This window comes from Eleutherodactylus coqui, chromosome 6 (genome assembly GCF_035609145.1).
Source record: "Eleutherodactylus coqui strain aEleCoq1 chromosome 6, aEleCoq1.hap1, whole genome shotgun sequence".
NCBI classification, from domain to species: domain Eukaryota; kingdom Metazoa; phylum Chordata; class Amphibia; order Anura; family Eleutherodactylidae; genus Eleutherodactylus; species Eleutherodactylus coqui.
Genome location: NC_089842.1, coordinates 160,546,471 through 160,573,777, shown reverse-complemented (window position 1 = coordinate 160,573,777; position 27,307 = coordinate 160,546,471). Strand labels below are relative to the sequence as shown.

The 27,307-nt window shown below is 41.9% G+C and overlaps 1 protein-coding gene across 2 annotated transcripts in view; it reads right to left on the bottom strand.

The window, feature by feature from the left end:
• Window positions 1–27,307, bottom strand: part of MDGA2 (MAM domain containing glycosylphosphatidylinositol anchor 2) — a 646,753-nt gene that overhangs the window by 279,007 nt on the left and 340,439 nt on the right. The window lies entirely within an intron of this gene.

Here is a 27,307-nt window from a genome sequence, read left to right as displayed (position 1 = left end):
CATAATGTATACCTAGAGAGCTTCTTTAATTGGTTAGTATGAGAGAAGACTAACATGGCTTATTTCTTCGATAAACAGCACCATTCTAGTCCATGGGCTGTGTCTGACATTGCAGCTCAGCCCATTCAATCTCAGAATAGCTATTTAAATGAATTGCTTTAAATGACCTAAAAATTCAAGGGATACTCCATAGTTCCTCTAAATTATATGCCCCACTGCACACTAGTAATAAAGGGAGCCAAATTACTGGAAACTACTTCCACCAACTTTAGTTCTTGAATTTTCATATTAAAGCACCCCTCTGGGCCTGGAGAAACAGAGATGGCTGCACCGCTTCTCTGACTACCTGGTGCACACTGTACATTAGTATGCATTGGTAGTCTAAGACACTACATGCTGTTCCCACCGCCCAGCACTGCTCACATTGGCAGTGTAAGGGTGCAGACCTGAGAAGAGAAGGCACTGCCAAGACTTAAGGATGCTGTGGAACACGTTCCTAACTGAGAAGGGAGCACAGCATCTGGAAGCAGAGACACCTGGAGTCCACCTGAACCCATCGAAACCCAAGGAGACAACGGAGCCATGATCTGCAGACAAGGAGATCAGTTGTTGGTACTGCTTTTACAAGTCCCATTTGCTATGGCTTGTGTAATTGGAGACCAATTTAGGGGAATATCAGAATAGAGATGATTGTACTCTTCAGCGACAAACTGTAAGTGAGATCCACTCCAACCCGGATCATCAGTGTGCACACAAGTAGACTCACAACAGGCCTGTTGTATAGGGAAATGCTGCAGTGATTTCTAATTAAAGAGGCAATTCTCCCTGGTTATGAAAAGAGACTTAAAGGGGTTGTCCCGCGGCAGCAAGTGGGTCTATACACTTCTGTATGGCCATATTAATGCACTTTGTAATGTACATTGTGCATTAATTATGAGCCATACAGAAGTTATAAGAAGTTTTTCACTTACCTGCTCCGTTGCTAGCGTCCTCGTTTCCATGGAGCCGCCTAATTTTCGGCGTCTAATGGCCAAATTAGACGCGCTTGCGCAGTCCGGGTCTTCTTCTTTTCTCAATGGGGCCGCTCGTGCAGGATGCCGGCTCCGTATAGCTCCGCCCCGTCACGTGCCGATTCCAGCCAATCAGGAGGCTGGAATCGGCAATGGACCGCACAGAAGCCCTGCGGTCCACCGAGGGAGAAGATCCCGGCGGCCATCTTCAACCGGTAAGTAAGAAGTCACCGGAGCGCGGGTATTCAGGTAAGCGCTGTGCGTTTTTTTTTTTAAGTCCCTGCATCGGGGTTGTCTTGCGCCGAACGGGGGTGGTTGAAAAAAAAAAACCCCGTTTCGGCGCGGGACAACCCCTTTAATGGAATACATCACCTTGGGTCTTGTGCATACAGACACTGTGTTTAGCTATAGTTAGTTACAACCTTGTTTAAAATGACTGTGTAGTGCTTCCTGTGTCTACTTTTCACTTTTTACCCATCTAACTCTGTTGAGCAGACCAGAATTTGCCATTTGACATTAGTCTTGCTTTTAAGCACCATGATAACTTGTCAAGGGCTTAATATAGGGTGAGAAATATATGTCTGCTTTCTAGTATAAACAGCACCTCACCTGTCAATGGGTTGTATGTGGTATTGTAAGTCAGCTGCACTGAAGTCAATACGGTAGAGCTGCAGTAACACACAAAACCTGGCGACAGCTTCTGTGCTATTTTTTTAAAGAAAGCAGCCATTTTTAAAAAATCCTGGACAACCCCTTTAAGATAATGCATAATCTGAGCTCCTGTAGAGTACATGATATCACAATTAGTTGAGCCAAATGAAAATTCTGCATCTGTATGCATATGCTACGGTAATGAGTCATGATACAAAATCTTAAAAGTACACAAGCTCATTAATATTCTCCATGTTTAAAACTGAAGGCAGCAGTGAGAGCTTACATGGAAACACCATTAGAAGGCCAGGAAATGTGCCGTATGTTCAATGAACTTTATTCTCATGTAATTTTCATATTGTATAGTAGAATTCTGTAGATGGAGCAAAGCCGAATGTGTTATTTAAAGGGGTACTCCCATCACATCAAATTATCCTCTCTCCAAATGAGAGGGGGTAACTTCCTGATCGGTGGAGGTCCGACTGTTCAGACCTTCACCAATTCTGAGATTGCAGCCTCGGTGTGTCCCGAAGTGTGAGCAGCCGAGGAGGCACATCTGCATCTCCACTCCATTCACTTCAATGGGAGCCAAGTTCCAGTGCTCGACTATCTCCGGTGACCCCTTGTGCAAATGCATGTCTTCTGCTCTCCACACTTTGGGATGTTTCAGGATCAGTGGGGTCCCAGCAGTTAGATCCCCACTTACCAGCAAGTTGTGTTGTGGTGGGACAGCTTTTAAAGGTAATGGGTTTTCATATGACAGGGATTGATGATACAGAATAATACGCACCACAGCTGCTGAAGAACCTTATTGTACATGTATTATCCAATGTGTAATAAAGGAGCAGTGGTTTCCTAAAGCCTAGGATGATGGCGAGCCTTTCATATATTTTTTGAGATATAATATTCAAGTTTACACTTATTATACATGCCTTATCTACTGCAGAACCTCATAATACATGCCTAAACTGCTTCAGCACATTATAACACATATCTTGGCTGTCGTAGGACATCTATAGAACTTCCTTTTGTAAAGGATGAAGAAAGTTTATATCAAGCAATCAACAGTAAATACAACCGCCCCCCACACCACTCCACCATCCCGCACTTTACGAGAAGAGGCTGTGCTGCAGCTGAGCTGTAGTTTGTATAATATACTGTAAAGTACCTCTACTATACATTATAAAGAATATTAGAAGCCACCAGAGAGTTCTATAGCTATGGGCTGTCACTCCCTAGTAACTAATATTTTTATAATTTACAGTATGGAGTTCTTATACCACACATAATACATTATGAGAATATTGCATATATAGATATTCCATCCTTTACTTATCCTTTTCATTAGGCAAATTCAATACAATATTGTGATATGCCAATGAAACCCTTGACACATCATAACCACTGGATGGATACACCTAAATCCATACAGGCATAGACATCTCCTGACAGAGTATCGTGAAATCATGTTTTTTTTTTTCAAAGCTGGTCATCTCATACCACAAACCTCAGGATATGTTGTGTAACAGGAGGGTGTGGCGGTGACAGTGTGGAGGCAGAGGCAGCACACATTTTTTTGAACAACAAAGTCTACTAAAACGGAAGTCAGGTTAACATTCCGTAGCAGGGCTCGTAATATTTAAACGTTGAATGATAATCGCTACATTAGAACTTAAGATGGCATCTACTGTGTGATACAGCACTTTTCTTGATCTGGGCCACAGAGAGTCACCTGACTACTTAAATTGGCCGCAGACCGGTATCAAATCTTCCTCTTGTAACCTAGACCTATCTCTGCCCCAACATGGGCCATGTGTCAACACCGAGATCCATGATGTTGTTTGACGTCACACTATCAGAAGTCACATTATTCATTCCTGTTATCACAGCTCTCTCTCTCTGGCTATGAACACCTCCCTGCTACACTGGCAATCATTAAGCCCCATTTACACGCAACGATTAGCACTCAAAATTCGTTAAAACGATGGCATATGAGCAATAGTCGTTGTGTGTAAATGCTTCCATCATTCCCTCTTCAGCTGAATGATGATTTTAAGGTGAATTTAAAATCCATTGTTCAGTGGGAAAGTAGATAACACAGACCGCATAATGTGTTCTGCAGGTAAGCAGCTGATTACATTGTATTCAGCTGACATCCCCTGCAAGAACAAAGGAGCTGATTGCAGAGCTCAGACCAGCTGCTGTGTTCAGCAAGCAGCTCCTAGAGGCTCATTTACATGCAAATGAAGCTAATAAAGTGCTAATGGGCATTGGTATCCGTTAGCACTTTATACAAAATGATCACTAGAACTGTCAATGTTTGAATCATTTGAAAGATTGTCTTTCCGCGTAAATGAGCCTTAAGGTATCTCACTGCGCCCTTACATACAATACACAGAAGATAAGATAAATGAATACTCTGAACAATTAATGTGATTTACCGCACAGGATAAACATATAACAAGACCATTAACATACTTCTTTCTGTCTTATCAGCAGGCCTGCTAGTCCCCACAAAGTCCCAGTGTGCACACTGTTTGGCTTTTAATGAGGCTGATCCTCGTTTACATCCTGATTCTGCAGCAATATCCATCAGTCGGCCATGTACATCACAATTCTGTCCTTACACTTTTTCACAAGCCATCACCCTTCGGACCCCAGGTTGTCAGACCCCTTTTGTTGCTCTTAATTCAGCCCTTGGTCATCAGGCCCTTTTGATGGTCTCTTTGGCCCCCAGTTATCAGGCCTCTTGGTGATGCCGCTCTTGCTTACTCCATGATGGGGATCCAACCATAGCTTGTGATGCTTTCAGTTCACCAAGGCCTCCAGGCTGCTCTCCAGTCTAACTACAAGGCCACCGTCACATTAACAATCTTCTTCCATGTCCCTGTACCTAGACTCTTTCTGAGCCTTCTAGCTTATGCCCCTTTTAGACAAGCCAATTCTCATTCCCTTCTCGTTCAGTGCTTCACATTCTTATGTGAAACACAGAGCGGGGAATGTTTAAACGCCAAGATAAGTGAATGAGCCAATGATGATTTTTAGTCCTGCTGAAACTGAATGACGAATGAAAAGTGCACAATTCTCGTTCGTCGTTGGCTCGCATTTAAAGCGAATGATTATTGCTTACTTTTGCTCGTTTGCACAATTTTTTTGAATGATAATCATTACCACTCCCCTTTTGCCACTGCTCTATAAGGGGGGATGTGGGACACTGCTCACTTCCCTTACATTTGAACCAAGATGGAATGAAGGACACATCTGTAATACAGAATTGTTTTGTACTCCGATTCAAGTGACCCCCTGAATCCTCTGCACATCCCCGTTCTGTTCATGTTATGGGGATTTTTTTTTATTGTGTAGCACTGAAGCCAAACGTACATTCCATTATCCTAACAATATCTGGAAAGATCAAAAATAAAGAGACGATATTTGTGCTCTTGTAATTTATAGAAAGGTTATGAATATTTGCAAAGCCCAGCTCACTGGCAAAGGAGAGAACAGACAGCTGCAGCCTCCCCTGGATCGCACGTGTGCCAATGCATCTGGTCTTTAAAAAGCAAATAAAGTATGCATAAATTTCATTACAAGTTCTCCCAGCTATATTGGAAGCGACCACCAGTTCAATTTGTAATATGAAAAGTGGTACCAACACTGAGAAAATCCATTGTATATTGCAATTGTTACATAGCTTGCTAGATTCATTTGGTTTGAATGAGTAGCCTTTTATTTATTCATTCATTCCCAAATTTGTTTATTATTTAAAGTACAGTTTAATATTTTCAAAATATCATTGTAGCACTAATTTCATTCCTTCATTTCCTTCATTCATTCCTTCTTCTACCTATTTTGTTCTACAATTTGAATATATTATGCATGGAAACTACAATGGAAGTCCTCATTCACACGAACGTTTTTACGCAACTGTTCTGCCGCGATAAAACATTGTCCGAAAATCCCGACCGTGTGAAGCATTGGATTCGAACGCATTCATTCACATGGGCCATTTTTGGGTGTGTGCAAAGATCGCTCAGTTAAAATGTCAAATCAGCGACTGTTTTCGGTCGCCGATTTTTCAAGCTGCATTAAAAGATAGGTCTTGACTTACCTTTTGATGAAAAATGCTGGAGGCTCCCATAGTTCCTATGGGAGCTGAAAAAAAAGGGAGGTAGGGAGAGTTTACCTGCATTCGCCACTCAGGAAAAAAAGACAGCTGGAACCATTTAAGCGTTAGAAGTCATTATGATTTCTGCCGAAATTCTGCTGCAGCGTATATTTCACACAATACACCCATGTAAATGGACGAAAAAACGGTAATTAGTCCCAGGACTCGATTGCAGCTACCCCTCACTGACACGATTTTCGCTCACGATGCGGCTGGTGTAAAAACACATTTCCCCGTGTGAACGAGGCCTACTGGTGCATATTGTGAAAATGTTTTATTCAATTTAATGAATGAATGAATTCCCTAATTCATTTATTCAATTCATTATTTGGGCCTACACTATAATATATTGAAAATATCCATGCAGCACAGCCTGATCTAAGTATTTCTTCATTCATTTTCATTCATTTTCCAGAACTCAATTGAGCAGATTTAACAGACATTTTACGTAAAAAAAAATTAGTGTAAAAAAAAGCACAAATTTTGTCACATGCCATGGTTTGCACCAAAATTGACAACTTTTATATTTTCTCAACACTTTTGTAGTAGATTTTTGTTCAAGCACATGGAAAACCAGGTGTGCTCCTCTTGATAAATTAGGCACAACTTTACTCCACTGCACTGTTCATTAAGACTGGCATATAAAGTGCACCACTCTGGTAATTCGTTTTTAATTAATTCATGATGTAGCTATGCCCCCAGTATATATAAGTGAGCTAGTGTTACCTTGCTTAGTTTTTTATTTCTGTCTGAAACTTGCAACCTTTTTTCCTCAGATGGTCATGTGATCTCAATTCTGATCAGCTCAGATCTACTTGGCGTTATGTACTCATTTTCTAGTCACTTTCTCCGTTTCTATGATGATGTCACATGGACCTACAACAGAACTGGCTTAGAGGCGAACACAGACACTCCTGTCACAGTTACTGATAATGATAACAGAGCCCCTGTCACACGCAGTTATAATAGAGGAGATCACAGCTCATCCTCCTGACTGTATAATTCTGTTCTTTAACTTATTTAGTTGAATGTAGAACGTAATGATAATAAACTGTCCCTTCAGCAGACAGAATGATATAGTCTCAGCTAATGCAGTACTGATGCATTATGGGATTGAAGTAAAACTGAAAGTAAAAAAAAATCTCACTCGCAAGATGGTGCCTGATAAGCATCAGACAAAGACTATTCTGTGGGAAAGTGGCTGGAATACACAGATGAGACATCTAGAATGTGACAGGCTATCAAGTGATTGGGCAGGAATGGAAAAATGTGCTTTCGCCGGAGTGACCCTGTAATAAATTTGCATGCACACAATTGACTGGAACTACAATATAACATCATGAAATTGTCATTAGGGAACTATCAGCAAAGATAAATCTTTAATAGAGATGAGCGAGCACCAAAATGCTCGGGTGCTCGTTACTCGGGACGAAATTATCGCGATGCTCGAGGGTTCGTTTTGAGTAACGAACCCCATTGAAGTCAATGGGCCGGCGTGCGCGGGATGAATTGTCGGGAAGGGCTTAAATATAGAAGCCCTTCCCTGCAATTCATCCAGAAATGTGTAAAAATAAAAAAAATATACCGTATATACTGGCGTATAAGGCGACGGGGCGTATAAGACGACCCCCCAACTGTCACCTTATACGCCGGGAATACAGCGGAGCAAAAAATAAAAATCATTACTCACTTCCCCCGGCGTTCTGCGGCGCTGCTGCAGGATGTCACTCCCTCCTGGTCCCCGGCAGAGCATTGCTTTCTGGACGCAGGGCTTGAAATCCCCGCCTCCAGAAAACACACGTGCCTTCAGCCAATCACAGCCAATGACAATGATGTCATTGAATGGCTGTGATTGGCTGACGGCGTGTGTTAGCTAATCACAGTAGCTTTCTGGAGCCGGGGATTTCAAGCCCTGCGTCCAGAAAGCAATGCTCTGCCAGGGACCAGGAGGGAGCGACAGCCTGCAGCAGCGCCGCAGAACGCCGGGGGAGGTGAGTAATGATTTTTTTTTTTTTGACACTTTCTTTTTTTTTTGTATTACCGGCGTATAAGACGACCCCCGACTTCAGAGCAGATTTTTCGGGGTTCAAAAGTCGTCTTATACGCCAGTATGTACGGTATATACTTACCTTGTCCCGGCAGACGGAGTTCAGCGCGGCCGGCCTACAGTGGGTGTGAAGGGGGTGTGAGTCAGACCTGCCCCCTGATTGGCTCAGCGCTGAGTCTGACTCACACCCCCTTCACACCCACTGCCGTCATCGCGTAGCTCCGCCCCCTCGCGTGTGTCAATTCCAGCCTCCTGATTGGCTGGAATCGGCACATGTGACGGGGGCGGGGCTATGTGATGACGCGTACAAGGGGGCGGAGCCAAAACACCGATGGTGCCGAGCCGAAGGGAGAAGACCCATCTGCGCAAGCGCGTCTAAAAAAGCAAGAAGACACCGAAATTAGACGGAGCCATGGAGACGGGGACGCCAGCAACGGAGCAGGTAAGTGAATAACTTCTGTATGGCTCATAATTAATGCACGATGTATATTACAAAGTGCATTAATATGGCCATACAGAAGTACTTAACCCCACTTGCTTTCGCGAGACAACCCCTTTAAGTGGAGCAACCAGTGTCAGGCAGCTGCTACGAAGGCAAATAGGATCGGGGGTGCATCAAAAGAGGTATAGGGGAACATTGTTCTTCTTCTTTACAAGTCACTGGTCAGACCACACATGAAATAATGTGTACAGTTTTGAGTACCAGTGCTCACAAATAATATATTAGAGCTTGAGTGGCTAGAAAGACAGGCAACTAAAGTACTAAATGGAATGGCTTGAGTCATTTGGCTTGAGATCACATTAGTTGTCGCTGAACTGTATGTCACTTCTGCAAGCGAACAAGTTATTTCTGTGTCACTCAGTTTTATTTTTCACATGACCAAACACTAGCAGCAGGGAAAAAATTATGAACACACACACTTGTTCACTGACTACTACTATCTAGCGACCGGTGCTCAACATAACTCTCAAAATTGTGGTGGAATCTACCCAAAACCACTGCGATACATTTTCTGCCATCCAAAGCAAAGCATGAAGGCGGGAAGTACAAGTGACCCACAAAAGAGCTTGTGAGTCTGTCAGACTCATGTTAGGTGTCTATGTAACAAAATTAAGTAATAGCATTTATCTGGTTCATGCATAATGTAGAAAGAAAGTGCAAAATCATGTTATACATGGAACAACATGATGGAGAAATAGTGAATGGGATATTACACAAAGCTAAAAGGAAGCACTGCAGATTCTGAAAAACATTATAACACGAGTCCAAGAGACTCAATTTAGGTGTTCCAGGGTTAAAATGGGCAGGAAATTATGGATTTATGGTGAATCTAATTTAATGAAGTGGGATTGGCTACAGTTGCTTTGATCAGGGATAGGGTTTTTCCTTTTAGAGGGTTTTAATAGCTCTATCCCTTTGCACTTGGATGGACTTCCTTTATCTGTCAACGCCAAGGACTTTGCTAGGATTTAGATACACGGGTTGAGAATTGTGTACTGACCTTACAGATATTGGTTTACCTTTTGGTCTTGCTTAGGGTAAGGGGGTTGATATGGATGGGCAGTTTGTTTTCTTTTATGTTTTTTTAATGATATAATTTAATAAAATCTATATAAATTTTAAAAAAAATCCTCCATGATAACAGATGAAGTAAAGCTAGGACTCCATGGTGGCTTTTGTCGATTTGCAATAAGATCAACATGTGACCTCAATGTTTGTCTATGAAGAGAAAAGTCATAAGCGACTTATATGATCATGCTGCAATGTTACCACAACCTATGTCACCATGTAACTGTAGTCGTATTGTGTCATTATCATCTTTAGTTAGGGTGTGCTCACAAGTTGCTGATTCTGTTGGAACATTTTCTTGCAGATCTGCAGCAGATTTCAGTCTTTCACTTGAATTCAAATTGAAGGGAGGAAATCTACTGCAGATCTGCAACAAAATCCGTAGCAAATCAGCAAAAAGTGAACATACCCTAAAAAAGTTTTTTTTTTCTTTAAAACTTACAAAATTGATAGATTCCGATTAGGGGATGTTTATATTTAAACCAATCATTATGTCCCAACATGTACAGTATAAGACCTACAGATACTGTATATCACTGGAAGAGTTGCAGGAATTCCTCTTAGCAACCTGCCCTTAACTCTCCAAGACAAGTTCTCTGTGGTTATCATCACATCACAGAACATGAAGCTTACATCTTTCTTGCTTTGATTTATTTTGTGCTTTTTGACCTTTATCATATGGTACCTCATCCACCCATCAGTCTCAATATCATGATGGAGAATTTTATTTTGGCGCTTGGTGTCAAAGCAAAACTGTGGTGGAATTGCATTTCTGCTACATTTTGCCAAAAATAAAATATCATATAAATAAAATACTAATATATAGGTATTGTATTTAAAAAAATGGCACTTAACCCTTTTAAAGGGATAGCTCATTAAAATGTGACCTAATGTATAAATCGACTTCTTGGGTGTGTTTTTTGATGTCATCATTATCAATATTTAAAATAAAAATCCTAAAATCCTGCATTCTTCTTACTGACCATTAAACCTAATAATAGTCTAACCATTTTATTATTATGACGAGCAGTAAGACCTATATGCAGATGACACAGGATCCAACATTCATAGCAGCTTCTCTACTGTCCCTTCCTGTACAATAAAAGTCAATGGGGCTCTTCCTGTCCTTTGTGTGAATGTCTCATAACGTCTGCTGTAAAGCCTCTTTAAATGCTACTGAATGCAGTTCGGGTAAGATGGCCGCCCCACAGTCATGAACAGACAATAGCATTTAAAAAAAAAAGGCAATCAGAAAATAAAAACTATTTACAAAAATGAAATATGTTTCACAATTTGGTTTTAATTAGTGAATTACTAAATATAAGTGATACGTTCCCTTTAAGAACACAACTCTTTGGGGACATAAAGGGAAGCTTTTACATTGAACAAGCAGGTTGATCTGTAGACAGCATCTAAAGAGCAGAAGAAGCTGAACAAATGGAATTTATAATGTTGTGGGAGAAGATTAAGTATAACTTATTGATTTAAATCCCTGCTCATCATGGGCTCAGGAGTCCAGTGGGTGGTCCTATTAGTGATTGACAGATCTCTCTTTATATGTTCATACGGGAAAGGCTATCAATCACAGATAAGACCATCCACTGGACTCCTGTGCCCAGGATGAGCAGGGATTTAAATCAGTAAATTACAATTACAAAATACGAACTTTAAATATAAGCCCTTCCCTGAAAATCATCCCTAGCTTGTGTAAAAAAAAAAAATATATATATATATATATATATATGTATGTTCACCGCTCCGCCGCTGTCGGAGCTTCACCGCATCTAGCCGCTTTGCTCACCGGCACTGTACTAAAGCTCTTTCAGCCCTGAAAGGGTTACATCTGATTGGCTGATTGCTCAGCTAATCACAGGCAGCACTCAGCCATTCATTGAATGACAGCTGAGCGCTGCCTGTGATTGGTCACAGCGCTCAGCCAATCACAGGCAGCGCTCAGCCATTTATAGAATTGGCTGAGCACTGCCTATTATTGTCTGAGCGCTGTGACCAATCAGACGCAACCCCTTCAGGAGGTGGGTATTTTAAATCCCTGCCTGCTGAAAGAGCTTCAATACAGTGCTGGTGAGCCCAGCGGCTAGACGCAGTGAGCCCTGACAGCGGTGGAGAGGTGAGAATATATATATATATATATATATATATTTTTTTTTTTTTTAATTAATTAATTAATTTATTTTCTTTTTAACACAAGCTAGGGATGATTTTCAGGGAAGAGCACATATTTAAAGCCCTTCCTCGGAAATCCCTGCAGGGGTTGACGACGTCCCAGCAGCAGCAGTGGCCCCATTAAATGCAATGGGCGCGCAGCTTCGTTCAAGCACTTTTTTTGCACATCAGTGCAAACCTGTTTTGCATGCACATACGCGCGTGCAAAACAACACTCGTGTGAACAAGGCCAGAGGGAGCAAGAACTTGCGATGCTTTGATCGCTCCTGCACTATGATGTAATGCTACAGCATTACATCATATCGCAATCTGACAGGCATTCTATCAAGCCATGGCACTGATATGGTTTGATAGGTACTCTGCAGTGGCCACTCTGGGGCCTTTCAGAAGGGCCCTGGCTACCATGACAACCATGCGGTAACCCACAATCTCATCATGGGGGGGCGTACAGGACCCTTGAACATCGGTTGATGCATTTAAATGCCACTGTCAGAATTGGCGGAATATCAAGGGTTAACAGCTCCGATGAGTGGCGCGGTTTATCAGAGTTGTAGCGGGCAGGTCTCAGCTGTAAGAAACCGTCTGCACCCACATTGTATGGAGCATACATATCCCTAGGCTGCAGGACATAACTGTTAACACCTTAATGACCAGCCCATAGTGTTTTTACGTCCTCCCGAAGTGAGCTTTATTTTCTGAGGATGTAAAAACATGTGTCCTGCAGAGAATAAAGCCCCTCGGGCTGTGGACGTGACAGCTCCATGCTGTCGGTGTCTGCAGGTCGCCGACAGCATGGAGCTGTCATCCCGGGCTGTTCGGACCCCCCCTTCCCCAGCATTGCGATCGCAAAAAAGTAAATAAAACTGCAAAAAAGTGACATATTCAGCTGCCCTGATGGATCGGACCCATCGGAGAAGCTGAAATTATTCACCGAGGTCCGCCGCATGACTCCCCACTGTCCCGATGCTCCGGGCACCGTAGCTGTCCTTCTGCGCATGCGCGCGAGGCGGCATTACGTCAGCCACATGCGCAGAAGGTCCGGCGGCGCGGGAGACTTAAAATCTCCTGGCTCCTGTAGGTAGCCGGGAGGCAGGAGATGTCAGCGGGGACCGCGGTGAGCAGTCCCCGTTACTGTGATCGTCGTTATCCAATGGATAACGACGATCGCGGAAAAGTGAAAAAAAGTGTAAAAAAAGAAAAGTTTCACCTCCCCTCATGGATCGGATCTATGAGGGGAGGTGAAAATACTCACCTCAGGTCCGCCAATGTCCTCCGGCCGGTGTCGGGACCCCCGCTGGTTTCTGCGCATACGCCGATGTGGCGCGCATGCGCAGAAGACCGGCGAGCCCGGTAAATTCAAAATCTCCGTGCACCCGGCTGTCACAAATAGCCGAGTGCAGGGAGATATGACTGGGGACCGCTGTATGCGGTTTCCAGTCATATGATCACCATTATCCATCGGATAATGACGATCATATAAAGTTAAAAAGTTTAAAAAAAAGTTAAAAGTTAGAGAAAAGTTTAAAAAGTTAAAGTTTCATCTCCCCTTACGAATCGTATCCGTAAGGGGGGGGGGATGAAATTACGTAACCAAGGTCCCGGATTTGTTCCCTGATGGGATGTTGATCCGTGGACCTTACCCCAGCTTCGGCGCATGCGCTCGTCAGCATGATGGCGGACGCATGCGCAAAAGTGAAATATTGCCCAAGAAATGTAAAATCTCCCTGCTGCTGGCTACCAAAGGTAGCCAAGAGCCTGGAGATGTCACGGGGAGCCACGGTATGCGGTTACTGGTCACGTGATCGCCGTTATACAATGCATAATGGCAATCACGTAAAAGTTCTTTAAAAAGTGGCAGTTTCATCTCCCCTCACCGATGCGATCGGTGGGGGGAGATGAAACATTTTCTCTGAGGCTTCCGCATTTGAATCCAGATGCGATTATCCTCGATGGACCCTTCCGGCTGCTGCGCATGCGCCCGCCGGCAAAATGCCGGACACATTCGCAGGAGCCGGGGAGCCCAGGAAATTTTAAATCTCCTTGCTCCCAGCGACCAACGGTTGCTGAGTGCTTGGAGGAGTGACCGGCGGCCTCGTTGAGCGGTCCCCGGTCACGTGATAAAGTAGCGATCTAACATTAGGCCGGTCACGCATGACCGGAGAGGAATTACGGGTTCTACATGCGCTTGATCAGCGGTAATCCACGGATCAATCACATGCATTGGATCACACAATTCCCCCCAATTAGTGGGTCGGAATTACAGAATCCACTCGCAGAAACAGAACACAGCATGCTATATTTTACAGCGGATATCCGCGACCTAGAGCCCATTGTGCTCTATGACCGCGGATATACCCGCAGCCTATATGCAAATACATTGTGTACAAGCTGCGGGTACTCGGGTCATCTCTAAGCGACGGCGTGGGAAATGCAAACAAAAAAAAAAGTACTGCGCATGACCGCCTGTGTGAGTAGGCTGTTATGCGCAGTACACAGGGTCACAGCCGGGCTCACAGCTGGGATCCGCTGCGGGCCTCCGCAAGCGGATTCTGCATACGGCCGTGTGAGCCCGGCGTTATTCAGACCGCTACCTATAATCCGTAATTTACAAGAAGCCCCGGGAACGCTCGCCTTCATGCAGTTCCAGGAGCAGTTTGTTGAGCGCCTTTTCTGTGAGACCGCTGCACCGCAGCAAAATTACAAAGCCTCACAGCGCCACTTTCTACACCCCATCCCTGCCGCTGAGGTCATGAAATACCCCCCAAAATACATGAGAGGAGGGGGGATACCTGGTTTTCTTGCCCCATGTGCCCATCCCAAGCAGCCTCTGTAATTACCCCTGTCTTCCGACATAAAACGCAGTTTATATTATTACCTTTATCTAATATTTAGGGAATGTCAAAAAATGGGGATGGCGGGGGGATTATTTTTAGGAAGTCAAATTTTTTTCCGTGTAAGTGGGCAATGGGGCCTGGAATTTATTCAGTTCTGCCCTGAAATCCAGTGGGCATTCCCTCCATTATGGGCCTAGCCATGTGTCCTGTAAGTAGATTAGGGTCACAGTGGATATGTTTCTGAACACGGGACAAATGGGGGGATCCATTTTGGGGTGAAAGTCTTCATTCTTATGTACACTGTACAAAAAAAACAGTTTTTAAATTGACAAAATTGCCAAAAAAATGAAAATCGTAATTTTTTCCTTTTGCTTTGCTTAGATTCATTCAAATACTGTGGGGTCAAAATACGCAGTACACCCCTAGATTAATTTTTTAAGGGGTCTAGTTTTCAAAATGGGGTCATTTGTGGGGGTTCTCTATCATTTTGGCCACTCAATGGCTCTACAAGCGGGCAATGGGGCCTGGAATTTATTCCATTGTACCCTGAAATCCAGCGGGTGCTCCTTCCATTATAGGCCTAGCTATGTTTCTTTTAAGTAGATTAGGGCCACAATGGGTATGTTTCTGAACACGGGACAAATGGGGGTATCCATTTTGGGGTGAACGTCTTCATTCCTATGTACACTGTAAAAAAAAAAACAGTTTTTAAATTGACACAATTGCCAAAAAATGAAAATCATAATTTTTTTCCTTCTGCTTGGCTTAGATTCATTCAAAAACTGTGAAGTCAAAAAAGTCATCGTACCCCTAGATAAATTCGTTAAGGGGTCTACTTTTCAAAATGGGGTCACTTGTGGGGGTTCTCCATCGTTTTGGTCACTCAATGGCTCTACAAGTGGGCAATGGGGACTAAATCTCCTTCAAGCAAAATTTCTGTTCCGAAAACCACCGGCTGCTCCTTTAATTTTGGGCCCCATTGTGCATACAGACGTAATACTAGGGCCACAATGGGTACGTTTCTGAACACGGGACAAACAGGGGTATCCATTCTGGGATGCAAGTCTTCATTCATATATGTGCGGTACAAAAAAAACTGCTTTTGAAATGACAGAATTACCAAAAAATGAAAATCGTAATTTTTTTCCTTCGGCTTGTCTTAGATTCTTTCAAAAACTGTGAAGTCAAAAAAGTCAATGTACACCTAGATAAATTCGTTAAGGGGTCTACTTTTCAAAATGGGGTCACTTGTGGGCGTTCTCCATCGTTTTGGTCACTCAATGGCTTCACAAGTGTGCAATAGGGCCTAAGTCTCCTTCAAGCAAAATTTCTGTTCCGAAAGCCACCGGCTGCTCCTTTCATTTTGGGCCCCATTGTGCATCCAGACGTAAGATTAGGGCCACAATGGGTATGTTTCTGAGCACAGGACAAACAGGGGTATCCATTCTGTGGTGCAAATCCTAATTTTCATGTGTACTATAGAAAAAAGTCCTGTCTTTAAAATGACATATTTGCAAAAATATGAAATTTTAGTTTTTCTCTTCTAAATTGCATTGACTCCTAAAAAAAAAACTGTGGGGTTAAAATACTCATGACACCCCTCAGTGAATACCTTAAAGGGTGTAGTTTTTAAAATGGGGTCACTTATGGGGGTATCTATCATTTTGACTCCTATGAGCCTTTCCAATCTTGGTTTGGTGTAGGAAAACAAAGTGTTCCTCAAAATGCTGAAAAGTAATGTTAAATTTGTACGGCTCCTAAATGGTTAAAAAAAATGAACGTTTTTCCAATGTGCACCAAAAATAAAGTAAACGGATGGAAATATATATCTTAGCAAAAATTTCTATATTATGTTTGCACATATTTGAGATATTGCAGTTGGAAATGTGAAAAAATTATGATTTTTTTCAATATTTTCCCAATTTTGGCGCTTTTAATAAATAAACACAAATTCTATCAGTCTTTTTTTTCCGCCTAGATGAAGTACAGCATGTGGCGAAAAAACAATGTCAGAATCGCTTGGATATGCAAAACCTTTCTGGTGTTTTTCCATGCTAAAGTGACACGTGTCAGATTTGCAAAATTTGGCCTGGTCATTAAGGCGCAAACAGGCTTGGTCACTAAGGGGTTAAAGAAGACTTCTGACATTTTCTGTAATGTCTGTTTTAGTAAATATTTGTATTCCCCATGAAATAACAATTCTGGAGGGTTTTTTCATTAGACCTCAGCGTTGTAGCATTTCTCTGTTTTTCCTTCTAGTAGTTTATGAATGACTTAACAACTGAAAGTTACCAATTGGGGTTGTGTTCATGCACTATCTGACATGGTCCAGCCAGTGCTGACAGAATAAAGGCTGGTTTCACACATAGTATAAATGCTATGGAACTTCTGCAGTGGATTTTGCTGCTGAAATTCCGCAGCATTTACAGTAGAAGCCATGTGAAAGAGATTTTAAAAATGTCCTTCACATTGAGTGGAAAATTTCCACGACAAATCTGGAGCATTTTTGGAACCCTGCAAATCCTAAATCCATAACATACCTATTTATGCTGCAAATTTCAGCCCTTAAAATATAACGTTTAAAATTTGCTGAAGATCTGCAACAAAATACAGGGCTTTGGGTGGCTTCACACGAGCACGCACAAAACACACTTCTATTAAAGTCAATGCATTCCCTATGGTGTGTTCACGTGTCCATGTATTACAGGTGCCTGTAAAGATAGGACATGTGTGCACCATAGGGAATGCCCGCACTGTCTTCAATGGAGCAGCGGCTGCTGCCAGCACCACTGAATTGTTTTGGTGTAAAAAACCCCCCAAAAAATACTAACCTGTCCATTGCTGCCGTGTCCCTGTAGGGATGAAGAACACATCTGCCACTTGCGGCAGATGTTTCCTTCATCCCCGAGAGGAAAAAGAATTCCCTGCTGCACCTGCCACCTGCGGGGAATAAAGAATTCCCTACCACAGCTGTCACAGATGACAGCTGCGGTAGGGGATCCACCTGCCGGCATCCTGTAATTATTTTTCAGGGAAGGGCTTTAAATATAAGCCCTTCCTTGAAAAACAAGAAAGAATAATGATAAAAAAATAAATAAATACTCACCTTCCTTCAGCTACCGGGGCTCAGCTGCGTCCAGCCAGCTCTTCTACTGCACTGCTTTGAGGGGTATTTAGCAGGCGGGGATTTACAATCTCTCAGCTATTGAATGACAGCTGAGAGCTGCCTCTAATTGTTTACTGCGCTCAGCCAATCAGAGGAAGCACTGACCCATCCATGAATTCATGTAGAGAATTATTTATTCCCCGCAGGGATGAAGAATTTCTTTGCTGCATCTGTCACAGATGTGGCAGATGCAGCAGGGAATTCTTTTTCCTTGCAGGGATGATGAAAATATCTGCCACTTCTCCAGTGAAGGCAATGTACGGACCTGCATAGACGCGTATTTTTGCGTGTACATAGGTGTGCACCTATGCATACACTTATGTATGCAAAAAACATGCTCGTGTGAAGCCACCCTAATTCTGTGCCGTTTTGGTGCAGATTTGGCCACTGCATATTTTTGGCAGATTTCTTGCAGGTCTTTCACTACAGAAAGCTCATAGCAGATTCTCTATGTGTGGGTGTCGCTAAGAGTGCATAGGACCTCTTCTATTGACACTAGTAACACCTGGCGCAACACAGAGTTATAAGAAGAGATGATAAAGAATTGCTATTTTATGAGGAATACAAGTTTTTACTAAAACAGATATGTCAGGAGACCTGACAGCTTATCTTTAAAGGGGTTGTCTGGTTACCAGTCAACATCCCTTCAATAGCACTTGCTGTAGTAAAATAGCAAACGGAACAGTACTTACCTCTCCTTTGCTGCCAACAGTTGACATCACTGGAAGTCAGACACTTAAAGATGGCGGAATTTTTTTTTTTTTCCCATTTCAGTCCACTAAGAATTTTTTTTTTACGTTTTTCACTACATTGTATGGTACATTATATAGTACCCTTGAAAAATACAACTCGTCCTGTAAATAACAAGCCCTCGGACATCTATGTTGATTAAAAAATAGGAGTTAAGATTTTTTTTTAAAAGGGGAGGAAAAAACGAAAATGGGGGGGAAAAAGGGGGACGGTCTTAAGGGGTTGACGTTGCATCAGATTACTATTTTTTTATTTATCTATGGCTATAAAATATTGGCTGAACAACACTAAGTTATTTTTTATGGGCCAAACAACTACTTTTTTGTTTCTTTAAGCAACAAATGTGTGATAATTGTGTAGAATCATAGCCGGTATTACACTAGCAGCACTGGAATACTTTTATCAATTACTTTTTACAGTTTCCAAGGTAACACAGTGGTAGCATTCTCGATGTGCCATAGGAATAATAGAAGATGAATGTTTAATAGGATAGTAATATGCTGTGGCTGCATTGTTTAAGGTTAACTTCCTTAACTAAAAATAGATTGTTATAAAGCATGTGAACAATATATTCTGTAATCCCACAAGAGGTCAAAGAGAAAAAAAATCTGAAGAAGTAAATGTGTGAATGCAACTATTCCGTGATCATAATCTGGGCATTACCATAATCTGTTCATGGAATCTGGTTTTACTTTCTCAAATACTCCATCTGAGGTCAGGCACAAAATTGTCTTGCATTTCGAATACCTACAATTAGAGAACGCCTTCACTTTAGTAATTAGGTTAATGGATTTTTTTTTGCTCTTTGATCTCTAATAAAATCCAGAAATTAGTTCATTTGGTTTTATAGGCTGGTCAGCAAGGTGGAAAAAATATCGTAATGTTAACATTATATTATTGCATTGATTTTGGCACGTAACCACTTCAACGTAGTGTCAGAGTTCTACTTCTGGTGTGCAATTAATAATTGTACTGATGTACAATTATAGAGCTAAACTAAGGTACACTAAGGAGAAGGGGGTCATATCGAGGGAGAGGGAATATGAACTGCCATAGGATAGGGGTATGGTTGTAACAGGAGGTATCCAAAGATGTCAAAATAAGCTTCCTGAGGGCTGCTGTATTGCAGTGTCTGAGCAGTAGGAGTATTGCAGGAGCCGAGGAGACAGCGGGGTAGAGATGTTATCCTTGTCACGGGGCTCTACCATCTCCTCCCCTGGGGGTAGCTCAGGACCTCGTCGCCGCAGGAGGAGATCACAGGGGTAGTAACCAGGGGTTACCTTAAGTCCAATTGTCACTCGTGACGCCACCGTTCCGTTCTCTGCAGCGGATCTCTCAGGTGTAATAAAGTAGTCCACACACAGGGTATTTTCTGAACAAGAACCGGGAATAGTCAATTCTGTTCGTTTACTTAACATATTGAAAACATATCCAAATAAACAGTCTTTGTACAGAAACAAATTACAGTGGTGCATCAGGGAGGTTTCTCGGACATTTGTATAATCCACAGTCTAAGTTATCTGTGAGATTTCTCTCCCGGCAAACTTTCTCTCTCTCCTGTCATACACTCACGTTCCTCTCGCTTAGTAGCAGTTTTCCATTCCTCTGGATGCATGCGGTACCAATGCTGCACAGCCACACGTTTCCATCATGTCCAGACTTTCACTCTCTCTCCGAATGGAGGCTATAGGTAGTCTCTTTGCAGGGCTAGGCCCTGGTGGGAACAGCAGATCACCCCTCAAACTCTTCCATGTCTCCTGATGCTCTCCTTCTCACTCTCTATTTCTCTTTCTAACTAACTCACTCCCTCGCTCACTAACTAACTCCCCAACTAACTCCCACATAGCCATGTGACCCTCCTTTTATACCACACACAGGACAAAATGCTACATTTCCAGACATGACCAGATATTAACCCATTCATGCCTGCAAACATCCAATACACAATAACATGATGCACTCTACAAACAAGACACTGACAAGACATTGACATGAGACAGACATAGAACATTATGGAGGGGCCCCATTAAATCTGGGCCACTACAGTACGACAGTACTATTTGAGCAAAGAAAATGGTAGTATTATTTGGGCACTATATGAGTTAAAACCAAAACATGGAGATCTCTGCACAGTTTTAACATAAGATGTGGTACATAAAGGGTGGAACAAACTAAAAAGGCACAGGAAAAATCTTGGAGATGACAAGGTATATTACATCATACATGGTTTCCAATTTCTGGTGGGTTAATAATATTTATCCCTGATGTCCATTGCTAATGCTTCTGACTGATTACTAAGTAGGAATTAGAGGTCCAATCTAACGGCCAAAATATCTACCAATGGGGCAATATTGCCAGTGGGTGCTGTGTTAAAATGACCTTCTATAGAGCCTCTGTTTTTTGCCTGGTGATGAGCCACTCATACCGTACTTTTGAATTGTCAAGAAGGTATACAATAGTTGGACTGGCTTACCAGAGAAACTTTTAGGAGACCCAGGCTCTGAAACAATATTGAACTCCAATTTTCCAGTTGGAGCTGATTTTGGAGCCAAAAGAAAGTGAGACAGCAGCACTCCAAGCAACCCAGCTGGTAACGCAATCACCAACCGGGCTCAAAGATGCACGCTCCAGCAGGATGTGGACCCTTCATCCAGACAATAACTGCACAAATCCTTTTCAAAGACGGAGCAGCATATGGGGTGCAGATACAAAACTTGTCCAAAGCTACTTTCCTTATTCAAAGCATATTTCTTTATTATCTTCCATAAAAGACAGACAATGTTTGTCTATTATGGAAGATAATAAAGAAATATGCTTTGAATAAGGAAAGTGTCTTTGGAGAAGTTTTGTATCTGCACCCCATATGTTGCTCTGATTTTGGAGCCAATCAGTTGGAGCAAGTGTTTTTATTGCGAGTTGATAACAAAGTGCTTTGATGCAACTAAAATTGGACATATGTATGGATGATTGGTCCTCTGAATCATTTCCGCTGCTTGGTTTAAGAAAGTCCGGTCTAACACTACTTGTTGGGGCTTACGCATTAGCACAAAGACATTAGTAACCAACTACAGTAGGAACAACACCTCAGTCTTTAATCACAGGAACTGAATGAGTGACTTGGAAATGTTGGGGAATCAAGTCCAAACTTCACAAGACAGGTCTAACACAGCATATGTCCATAAAAGTAGGAGTTATTAGCAAAAAGATAAAAACAAATAAAAGATAAATGTATTTATTTTTAACTTTCTGAACTTTTTGCCAATAAACTCCTAATTTTATGGATGAAGGCTGTGCTAGATGTGTTTTGTGAAATTTGCCTGTTGGGGTTCTCCATTACAGCTTGCAACTAGAGATGAGCGAACGTACTCGGCCACGCCCCTTTTTCACTCGAGCACTGCGATTTTCGAGCACTTCTCTTCTCGGGTGAAAAGATTCGAGGGGGCGGCGGGGGTTGCAGAGGGGAGTGGGGGGGGGGGGGGTTTAGAGAGAGAGAGCTCCCCCCTGTTCCCCACTGCTACCCCTCGCTCCACCGCGCCATCCCCCGCTCCCCGGCGCCCCCTGAATCTTTGCACCCGAGTAGCCAGGTACTCGAAAATAGCGATGCTCGATCGAGTAATTACTCGAAACGAGAACGTTCGCTCATCTCTACTTGCAACCCATAAACTACTAACCATGCTAAAGGGAATGTATCATCAGAAAATGACCTATTGTATAGTTCAAGATTTTATGTATAAAATATTTTTAAAGAATTTTTAGTGATTTATATTTTCAACTTTTGATAGCATAATCTACAATTCTAAAATCCTGCAATTTTCACTCTGACCATTAGGCTTCTTTCACACAAGCGTTTTATTGCGGCTATTTTGCAGTGATAAAAATGCCAGCCAAAAATGGCGACATCTGAAACATTGGATTCCAATGCATTTGTTCAGATGGGTGACTTTCCGGTGCATAAAATTGGCCGTCCGGAAAAAGTAGTGCATACGGTGCACATTCCGGTTGGTGGCTTTTATGCACGGATGAGAAAATATAGGACTTGTCCTATGTTTTGCGGGAATATGCCGTCTGTTCTCATAGACTCCTATGGGAGCCTATGAGAGCCATCAGAAAAAGGGAAGGGGGAGGGAGTTTAGCAGCGGCTCGTGTTGCTAAAGTCCCTCCCATTGCTGGCAGCTCTCATAGGCTGGGGAGGGAATTTAGCATGGCAAGCGCTGCTAAAGTCCCTCCCCTTGCCAGCAGCTCCCATAGGCTTCTATGGCAGCTTCTATTGCCGCTATCAGTCAGCAAGGGGAGGGGAGAGACCATAACAGCGCTAAGGTCTCTCCGCCCAGCCCACGGAATTCCATGTGAACGGGCAAGAAAACAGGAGACTCGTTCGCAGCTTTCTCCCGTTCATGTGATTTTTGCCCGTAGTGTGTGCAGCCGAAAATTGCAACACCTGCGTGAAAGAGCCCTTAAGTCTAATAATAATCTGAGACTTTCTGTTCCATAGAGAAAAGTTTCCATCAATCATCTCATTATCATCTCAGGTAGGACAATGAAAGCTGACACCTATATATCCATAACACAGAATTCACCAGCCACAATAGTTGCTGATCACAGCTCACCTCCTCCCCCTCTCTACACAGGGACCTTTGCCCTTACCCCAAAGCATGCCTAGAATACTGTCCCATTGAAATCAATGGTTCAGGAAATGACTATTATATGAATTGCCCATAAGGCTGCTGTAAAGCATATCACTAAAGCTTAGGCAAGATGGCAACCCCATACGCATAGACAGACAAAGGATTAAAACAATCTACAATCAGGAAATAAAAACAGATTAGAAAGATGGAAAATCTTTAATTATCATTGTTTGGTTTTAATTAGTAAAAAAATAGAGGTGATACATTTCCTTTAACTTGGTATCCGATCATTTCTGATTAGTTGCATTGCCGTGTGTACAATATGTTCCACATCATTTTGACGGCAAATACATTCAGCTATAGCGCTCTGTTTATTTATTTTGCTTGTACGCCAATAAGCAGATCTGCAGTCACTGATTACTTTTGATTAGGTGCGTTAAGGGGTTTTCAACCCAGGCACGTATCAATTTACAAATGATCAGGCCCTTGCATTTTGTTCCTCTTCTTGATTAAAAAGCTTTTGCCTCAGAATACCTTAATTAAATGTGCTCATGGTCAATATTTCCTTGACAGCTATTCAAGAAGTCTTTATTTGGCCATAATTGCTTTGTAGATAAACCTATGATGATCCAATTACACTGCCGGGGAACACCCCTCTGTCAGAGGCACATTGTTTTATTATCCATTTTGGTATATATCAGCATAACTTTATTAGACAGGCATGTCCTGCGCCGCTGCATGTAAAAAGCTTTTTCCCCTTAAATAAAAGCTCTATCCTCTTGTGTGAAGTCTTTTTATATTCTAGTCAGCCGTTCCTGAGTCATCTTGATCTCCCACGTGAGAATCATTACAATGTTCAGTGTGGCTGTCACCCGGCATTCAACTAGCCCTGAGTTACACCCCCCACCGCCGAAACCCTCTTTCCCCTTACAAAACCTCTAGGCCTTATTCAGACAGCCATAATGTACCACTAGTTTATTGTCCATATTACGACGGTAAATTCCCAGCCTGGACACGGGTCGTACTACCCAAACTAAGAGCATATATAGGTCTATGGTGTTTTTAGTTTGGGTCTTAAGGACTTTCCGCTGTAATCTGGCAGCATTATGACCATCTGAATGATGTTTTAGGCTATAATGCAGTTACAAATCAGGGTCTACATTAACCCCTTAAGGATGCTGCCCTTTTTTGATTTTTGGTTTGTTCTTCCCTCTTTCAAAAAGTCATAACTGTCTTATTTTTCCATAAACATAGTTGTCTTCAGGGTTTTTTTTTTTTTGGATGAGTTGAGTTTATTAAAAATACTATTTAATGTACTATATAATGCACTGAAAATCTTTGGGAAATTGGAGTGAAATGGAAAAAAAATGGAACAGGCTGCCTTGAATCAATATTTACTATTAGTCATAATGACTTTGGCTTAAGTCTTGTATTCAGAGCACTGTAATTGTACTTCCCGGCTGTCATGCAGTTAGTGTGAAGTGCCATACTATTGCAGTACAGTGATGGTGTGGACTCAGGAGCTGTACCTGTGTATCACTTGCAGGTAGTCAATGCTGATTGGTCGTACCTTTATATGAGTAATCAGAGGATCATATAATCGAGCCCCCTTCAGGGACTTAGAAACAAGTGGAGAAAGGAAATTAAAAGAAAATAAGAACAAAAACTGCCCTTTTTTCGCTTACAAAGTGTTTTATTTCTGTTACACCCCCCCCCCCAAGAAAAAAAAGCTATACATAATTTATATTGCTGTGTCTGTAACACCCTGTACAATAAAATGAACTCATTATTTATCTCACATCATCAACATTAGCATTGTGAAAAAAAGCTGGATTTTGTTAATTTTGTCTCCTAAAAACACAATAAAAAGCGATTTAAAAGTCGTATGTACCCGAAAATGAATTCAATGACATCTATAATGAAAGAATGATTCGTTCACTAATGTCTATTAGCAGCTTATTACTTTCATTGCATGTAAATGAGCCCCCGGGACCAGTATGCAGAGAACAGCAGGTGATCATGTTCTCTGCATTCAGCTCCTTTTGTTCTGCTGAGGGGCTGCAAGCTGCATACAATGTAATTAGCAGCTCCTGTGGGGAATACAGCACCATGGACAGCAAACACAGCAAGCGGTCTGTGTTATCTTCTCTCCAGCTGAATGATAGATTTCATGCTCACCTAAAATTCATCGTTTAGCCGAAGAGTGAAAGATGGATGCATTTACACACGACTATTATCGCTCAAACGATGGCTTTTGAGCAAAATTTGAGCGATAATTTTTGTGTGAAATGGGCCTTACGTTATCCCATAGAAACACAAGTAAAATTGGAATGGGTCTCTGAATGTAGCTGCACAATTTTTTTGTTTTATTTAAAAACTAATAAATAGCGATTTTTAAACACAACCCAATTAAATATATATTTTAGATTAAGAAAAAAAAATCTGATAAAAATAAATTAAACCCACACCACCATGAAGGTGAAAAATATATTCTTTTTAAATAAAGGGCCTCATTTATGAAAACTCTGTAAGTCAAAAGCTGTCTTTGTTGTTCATAGCAATCGATCATAGCACAGCTTTCATTTTATCAGAGCAATTTGAGAAATTAAAGTGTTTTAATCATGCAGAAGTAGAAAAAGCTGAAAAAAATTCTGCATCACCACCGCAAAAATAAAAGTCCAAAAAAGCCACCATTATTCTTTCTACCACCACTTTATAAAAAGTGCGAGAGTAGAGGAAAAAAGTCACATATTTTTGTGCATGTAGAACGTGAGCAAAAATATGCCAGTTTTATGCCATAATTGTTGTGCACTACTATTCACAAATTTCCCCCATTGTATCCATTATGGCACATATTCATGTGATCACATTTTCCAGTCACGGACATAGTCTCACTATGGAGAGAGATTATATTACTACTGCAGTTATTGGACAATGTAGTCAAATAAAGTTAGTGCCAATCCTGCAACGTCTCTCCCACATGAGATCAACCACATTAATTATTTTGGGGAATTATCCAGTCTTTGCATCAATTGGACTAAATCAGGCCTTCATGTCCCTACTACAGGATACTCCTATGTTTACCTCATTTTCTGGTCATATAACTAGTATGTCTTAATTAGAGATGAGCGAGCATACTCGCTAAGGGCAATTACTTGATCGAGCATTGCCCTTAGCAAGTACCTGTCCGCTCGGAAGAAAAGGTTCGGCTGCTGGCGGGGAGCGGCGGGGGAGAGCGGGGAGGAACGGAGGGGAGATCTCTCTCTCCCTCTCTTCCCCCCGCTCCCTCCTGCTCACTGCCGCAACTCACCTCTCACCCACGCCGGCACCCGAACCTTTTCTTCCGAGCGGGCAGGTACTCACTAAGGACAATGCCCGATCGAGTAATTGTCCTTAGTGAGTATGCTCGCTCATCTCTAGTCTTAATACATTGGAATCTAAGTTTTTCAAATGAATATACTGTAAGCACTCCCCAACTCTTAGTATATCCCCTTTAATAGATCATTTGAAGTTCCAAATTCAAGATTTGGAGTTCCCTCCCACTTTCTGTAGATGGATATATAAATCTAATTAAAATGATAGTACTACCCAAATGTCTCTGTGCATTACAACACATTTCAGTCCCTGTCCTGGGTAGAATCTTTTTTTTTAAAATGGATTCTGTTATGACTTTGTTCATTTGGGGAAGCTCTTGTCTAAAATTGCAACTTACCACACTGCAACACCCGAAAAAAGTAGAAGCTGCTGCACTCCCAGATATATTTTTATATCATATTGCAAATCGTATCCAGGGACATCTCTGGATACGAAACGACCCTCTACCTAATTTGGAGACACATCTAGCACATTTCTTATAGATTAGTCCTCTTTGGGCTGTATAAAAATGACCCTTAGCATACTTGGGTAACCTTCTATCTGTACATAAACTGGGTTCTCGAATATGGAGACACTTTAAGGCTATTGCTCACTTTGAGAATATTGTGGCTGATATGTCTGTTTGGCATAATCCTGGCTTCCCTAAATTACATTCCCCTCCAGATGCCCATATGTGGGAGCAGTTTTATATATGTAGTCTGGAAGATATGTATATGGATAACACTCTGGCCACCTTTGACCAATTGCAAACACAATATGAACTTCTTTGTTCACAGTTTTTAAGATATTTACAAATCAGATATGATCTGAATATGCAATTTCCACCCCGACCATGTATATTTCACTATCCTCTGATTGATATTTTATGTTCTCAGAGTTCACGGGGTCTCATATCTAGCTTATACACTCATTTAATAATGTCTAAAATCA